At 41.5% G+C, this 6,798-nt stretch overlaps 1 pseudogene; it reads left to right on the plus strand.

The window, feature by feature from the left end:
* The first annotated feature begins 3,270 nt into the window (after nucleotides 1-3,270).
* Nucleotides 3,271-3,388, plus strand: LOC126427235 (5S ribosomal RNA; annotated as a pseudogene).
* The last annotated feature ends 3,410 nt before the right edge of the window (nucleotides 3,389-6,798 follow it).

Consider the following 6,798-nt stretch of genomic DNA (forward strand, 5'->3'; position numbering starts at 1 on the left):
TTCGTAAAGTAAGGTATGAAGGCAAAGGCCATTCATGCCGATTTCCTTCATATTCAACTGTTTTCAAGTGTACAAATGAATTTAAATTTGGTCGGGAGAGCTTAGACGATGATCCACGAAGTGGTTGGCCAATATGTGTCACTACTCCATAAATCATTGCAAAAGTGCACAAAATGGTCATGGAGGATCACCGATTGAAAGTGCATGAAATTACTCATGCTTACCAGATGTCATCTGAAAGGGTATATCACATTTTAACTAAAGAATTAGAAATGAAAAAAATTATCTGCAAGATGGATGCCGCGATGAGAATAGACATATCGGAACAATGTTTGGCCCTTTTTAGGAGGAACGAACAGAACTTTTTGCGCTGGTTTGTGACCACGGACGAAACTTTGGTGCACTAGTGTACCCCAGAGACCAACCAACAGTCAAAGCAGTGGAAACATGCTGATTCTCCGCCACCAAAGAAAGCAAAGACAATTCCTTCAGCGGGAAGGGTCCTGGCATAAGTGTTCTGGGATGTGAAGGGGATCCTGTTTGTAGATTATCTCCCCACTGGGCAAACAATTACTGGAGAATACTGTGCTAACCTCCTGGACAAATTGCATCAAAAGGCCAGGTTTAGCAAGAAAGAAAGTCAGCTTCCATCAAGACAATGCGCGCCCGCACGCATGTGCCGTCGCCATGGCAAAATTACACGAGCTAAGGTTTAACAACAACAACAACAAGGTTTGAATTGTTGCCACACCCGCCTTATTCACCTAATATGGCTCCGTCAGACTTCCATCTCTTCCCAAAACTGAAAACTTTTCTTGGTGGACGAAGATTCACTTCAAACGAAGAACTGATAGCCGGAGTTGATAACTATTTTGCAGGCCTGGAGGAAACTCATTTTCGAGATGGGATCAAGACACAGAACGAAGTTGGACAAAGTGTATTAATCTACAAGGAGACTACAATGAAAAATAAAAGAAGTTTCAGTGATGTAAGTACTTTTATTCTATTCCGTTCTGAGAACTTTTCAAACCACCCTCGTAATAAATGAAGGTGGCAATACGGACTCATTCGCCTTCCGTCACTCTATGGCCACTGTGATATTGGAAGAGTTTGGGCCTGCTACGGTATTGCGACTTATTCGTCAATACGTTGAACCTTGAATTTCGTCGTCAGGGTACCGGTTGAGTTAGATGATCCTTGTGGCTTTCTAGTCATGGCCACTTTCAAAGTATATTGGTTTGCAGTTTAATTTCATTTTTATGAATGTGTTGGTCTTGTTAAAAGTAAGTGGTCGAAGCGTTAGACTACCAAACCAGTGGTCCGTGTTTCGATTCAAGGTTGTGATTTTGCTTTCTTATTCGATATTAAAAAAATGTGAAAAATTTAGAGAAGCGAGTAGAGTACTGGACTCTAGCCCTGGAGGTGCAGGGTTCTATCCTGCATGAGTCGGGAATTATTGCATGTTCCAGTCCCTCCAGGCCCATTCAGCTTGCAATCAAATGAGTGTCTGGGTTCTTTTCCGCAGCTAACAAGCGGCTCTCCTAGTGCTGCAGTGAAACAGGCTGTACTGTGCTTGCAGTTAGCCCAATAGCCGAGTCACGGGCTTGCACCACAGTCTTTATATTTACCTTTACATTTTTAATCAGAAGTATTGTTCTTTCCATAAACCCACAGTGAGGAGATCCTCAAGGATGTCAGCCTTGTGATAAAGCTAGGTACAGAATATATATTTTCACAGAAAGAGATATGCTAATATACCTTCCACAGATCCCAAGTGCATTGGTAATCATGAATGTGGAATAAGTAAACAAAGGTGATTCTAAGCACTATGGAACTTAAACATCTGAGATCATCAGTCCCCTAGACTTAGAACTACTTAAACTTAACTAACCTAAGGACATCACACAATCCATGCCCGAGGCAGAATTCGAACCTGCGACCGTAGCAGCAGCGCGGTTTCGGATTGAAGCGCCTAGAACCGCTTGGCCACATCGGCCGGCGTAGAAAAAAAGGTGTTAAACATTACGGTATATTGATAATTTTTACTTATGGACCGTCTGACAGCAACTGAATAAAACACAATTTTAGTGCCATACGCGTTTCGCCTCTATTTTCTGCAAGGCATCATCAGTGGCAGGTTGCGTGGACAATTTCTTACATATTACGCTCCTGCTGCATTTTTGGTGTTGTTCTTCTTCTTATGAACGCAAATTTGCGGTTTTTTCCACATTCCACAGCACTATGCACTGAACGCTTGTTTTAATGCAATGTTTTGTGCAAATTGGCGTTCAAAAGAAGGTTTTGTGCAGGAACTGACCTCTCGATAATGTCCCATAAATATTCGATGGGATTTATGTTGGGCGATCTGGGTGGCCAAATCATTCGATCGAATTGTCCAGAATGTTCTTCGGACCAGTCACGAACAATTGTGGCTCGGTGACATGGCGCATTGTCATACACAAAAATTTTTCTCTTCCAACGTGAAGTCAATGCATGGCTGCAAATGATTCTGCTGGTCCAGAGGACCCAGACCATTCCATGTAAACACAGTCCACACCATTATGGACTTACCTTGAGCTTCCACAGTGCCTTGTTGACAAACTTGGATCCATAGCTTCGTGGGTTCTGTGCAGTTTTGCTTGTCTGTTAGCACTTACAACTCTACGCAAATGCCATTGCTGTCGGTCATTGTAAAGGCTGCGTTGTCAGTGTTGAGGGGTAATGCCTGAAATTTGGTATTCTCCACATATTCTTGACTCTGCCGGATCTCGAAATATTGAATTTCCTAACGATTTCCGAAATGGAATGTCCCATACATCCAGCTCCAACCAACCGTCAGCATTCAGAGTCTGTTAATTCCTGTCGTGCGGCCATTAACCACGTCGCAGACCTTTTCACGTGAGTCACCTGAGTACAAAGGACAGCTCTGCTAATGCACCGCCCTTTTATACCTTTTGTACTCGATACTTCCGCCTTCTGTCTATGTGCATATCGCTACCCATGACTTTTGCCACCCCAATGTATACACATCAGTCGGTGCTACTGAAAAATTCGTCATTAGGATAGAAAGATCTTGCACAACAATTAATCATTTATGTTCCTTTTTTGTGGCTGCTGGCAAATTACTAAAAACGTTTCCTGAATAGTACCAAAATAAGAGACTATGATTCTTTGTGAAGATTCTTTTTATTTCCAGCACTGATGGTTTGATAAAGAGATAGTTATATCAATTATGACAAATTTCATTAAAGAGCAAAGATATTGGGAAGCGCCAACGGCCTTGCCGCAGTTGTAACACCGGTTCCTGTCAGATCACCGAAGTTAAGCGCTGTCGGGCTGGGCTAGCACTTGGGTGGGTGACCATACGGTTTGCCTAGCGCTGTTGGCACGAGGGGCGCACTCAGCCCTTGTGAGGCAAACTGAGGAGCTACTTGATTGAGAAGCAGCGGCTCCGATCTCGTAAACTGTTATACGGCCGGGAGAGCGGTGTGCTGACCACATGCCCCTCCATATCCGCATCCAATGGCGCCTGTGGGCTGAGGATGACACGGAGACCGGTCGATACCGTTGGGCCTTCCAGGGCCTCTTCGGACGGATATTGGGAAGAAGTACTTAGTACACCCAGTTCCTTGAACAGTCCTGCGCAAGACGTCATATGCGATTAATATTATATATATTCATGACAAGCAACACGAAATCATAACAGTAAAACGAATTAACGGTGTACAGCGCATTGAACAAATAGTGTGTGGTGCCTCAAAGCAGGTCGATCATGAAAACTGGTCAATCTCTGACAGCAAAAGCTTAGACGCGGTGTCCTATCAAGGGCATCGCTAGTTGTCGACATTTCCACCGTCGCTCTGCTATGCCCCAGTCCGTCCGTGGCCTTCCTCCGAGGCTTCCACCCGCTAAATCGTTCACCGTGACATAAATTACCTGCGTTTCGATCTGCGAAACACCGCGTGCGCGGCCTGGCCTCGATTTGATCACCTGGCCTCACAAGTTACGTCTAGTAGCCAGGCGCGAATCTAAGGTTCTGGGGGCAGGGGGAGGAGGGAGGGGCGAGGGTAAGGAGTTAACAGTTTGTTATGTCACCTGCCTACCTCCCACCTCCCATCCCTCCTAAATTAACTTTTAACTTTCATAAAAGTTAAAAGTTGATTGTACTCACAGATCTTGAAATTAATTTATTATTATTATTGTTAATATTATTATTGCACTAGAATATTTTTAAGTAATTTGTTTGCATCATGACAAGATATAGCCATTCATATTAAATCATCTGAAAAATATTTGTCCATACATCGGAGAATTATCTATGTCATAGAACTGTTTTAAGAACTGCAACAGCAATATACTTTCAAAACTTCGAAAACTTCATAATTTATACGGTAAAAATGAGAAGTGTGCACTCATCACTTAGCCCTAAGGCAGTGAACACAGCTCTGCGGAGTAATGCTATGCGAGCGTGTAAAAACAGTGGAGTGCTGTATCTTTCTGTCGTTTCTACGTAAGTGGGACAGTCAGTCTTCCTGACATTTTCTTCTGCAGTGGGGGCACCTTTCCCCTTATGACTTCCCTCCCTCAACTACCTGTACTTTTCTGGCACTTTTCCCCTTATGACTTTCCTCCCTCAACTACCTGTATATTGCTGGTTGTATCTGTGGACTCACGTACTGCCCAAGATCTATTGCTGGAGCCGTTACGATCAGCCGTTAAATGGGCGCCTTGGCGTCACTGGAATGAATGGTGTGCAAAATTTGTCGATGCACTACATTCCTGGAGAAGTGAGTGACGTTAGGTGAGTTTGTGTCATTTGTAAGTAATACAAGTTCTAAATTTATTAGACTCAAAGCAGGAAATCAAACTACACAATTGTGTCTATTTTGTCTGTTTTATGTTACCACGCGAGACCAGTTGAGTTCAACGTCAAATAACTAAAATGGTTCAAATGGCTCTGAGCATTATGGGACTTGACATCTATGGTCATCAGTCCCCTAGAACTTGGAACTACTTCAACCTAACTCACCTAAGGACAGCACACAACACCCAGTCATCACGATGCAGAGAAAATCCCTGACCCCGCCGGGAATCGAACCCGGGAACCCGGACGTGGGAAGCGAGAACGCTACCGCACGGCCACGACCTGTGAACGTCAAATCATTCCTTTGCATCAGGTCTCACTAGCACCGGTGTGGAAAATCTGCCAGACGACGGCCAGCAGACATGAGAAGCTACCTGTGGGTTCGTCTGCGTCGCTGATATTTAGCTACTGCACATTATTAAAAAAAGAAATGTGTTATTCTAAATGCATCAGATGTTGAGAGATTGTAAATGAATTAGTCTACGTCCTTATGCCGAACTGTAAAATTTTATCTGCCAAGCTATTTTCCTTTTGAAAGTGTAACATTTGATTCTGACAGGAAGTTTTTATAGTCTATAGCGACATCGCTTTTGGCAGCGCAAATCTAACGGTCCCTTATAAACCCTCTTCAATTAACCGTTTATTATGACATCGCTTATTGCGACTTATCGTATAAAGTGATGTACTTTTTGTCACATTTTCGGAAATTATATCGTCTATAACAATCAGTGTTCGTTTGTGTTTGTTGCGTATTTCGGCGTTACTAACAATGTAACGCTTATTTTCAAACTCTTGTTTCCTGTAAACTGCTGGTTTCAAACCAGTACATGTGTTAGTCAATGCTTTAAAGATTTTAAGCAATTAATATAAAGATGTCACAAAAAGGGAAAGTATTTAATATTGAAAAAGGTGTACATAAACGGCAATCAAATGGGGGAGCAAACGTCAGCATTGTTAAGAGACTGGGTGTCTCACAGTCAACGATTTCTACAGTTTGGAAGAACACAGAGAAAATACAGTCTCTTTTCGAACACAATCAAGCGGGCGAGGTCATCTGAGCACACAGATATGGAAGAAAAATATCGTAGCATTTGAAGAGCAGCTGTGGATCGTCAGCAGTGTCTGTTCCAGTAGACATGCATGCGTATCTGAAGAAACTTTGTTTAATGTGAACTGTAAATACATACGTTGTAAAATAAAATAATAAGGAACTAAGTTGTGTCATTCATTACTATTTTACTATACAGCATTTACAGTAAGTTTTAAACATACTCAACATTCTATCTCATTCATTGTCGAAGACCGTTTTCGACGTTATTGAACAGTTTACAGTATTGCAATTTCTTTCATCATTTATTAAAGATTTTTACATTTTGCTATCATGTTATTGCTATACGTACTGTATAAATGTAAGAAAAATTCCTCTTCCGTCTCTTTCCACAAATACTGTATTCCAAATACTGCAGGTGTATCGTATTCTGGTCTTTTTTAAGTTTTAACTGTATGTCAGCCTGAAACTTAGATACGAAATTTTTATCAAAAAACAAAGCAAAATTCGGTTTGCGTGAGTATCGGCATCGGCTACAACGACAGTAAATCATCAGTCTATTTGACGCCGGTATAAGCGGTTCCATCTGCATATTGTTTGTGATCAAATATGAAAAATATATCAAATTTAATTCACAATTTCTTTTTATTTTGTACGACTACTGATAGATGTATCCAAAACTTTACAAATTTATCAGAAAAAGGTAGAATGTTGTTTAAAATCCCTGGAGAACTCAATTTACAAAAACTAAGGAGTCCCGATTAAAATAATTTTTAACCAAAGATCGAAGTAAATAGTCCAAGTAATAGATTGTTATCTACTCATTTTTACGCAGATACAAGTAAAATCTACAATCAACTATAAAATTTGTTTGTGTCAAAATTTA

Source organism: Schistocerca serialis, chromosome 1, assembly GCF_023864345.2.
Source record: "Schistocerca serialis cubense isolate TAMUIC-IGC-003099 chromosome 1, iqSchSeri2.2, whole genome shotgun sequence".
Classification (NCBI taxonomy): domain Eukaryota; kingdom Metazoa; phylum Arthropoda; class Insecta; order Orthoptera; family Acrididae; genus Schistocerca; species Schistocerca serialis.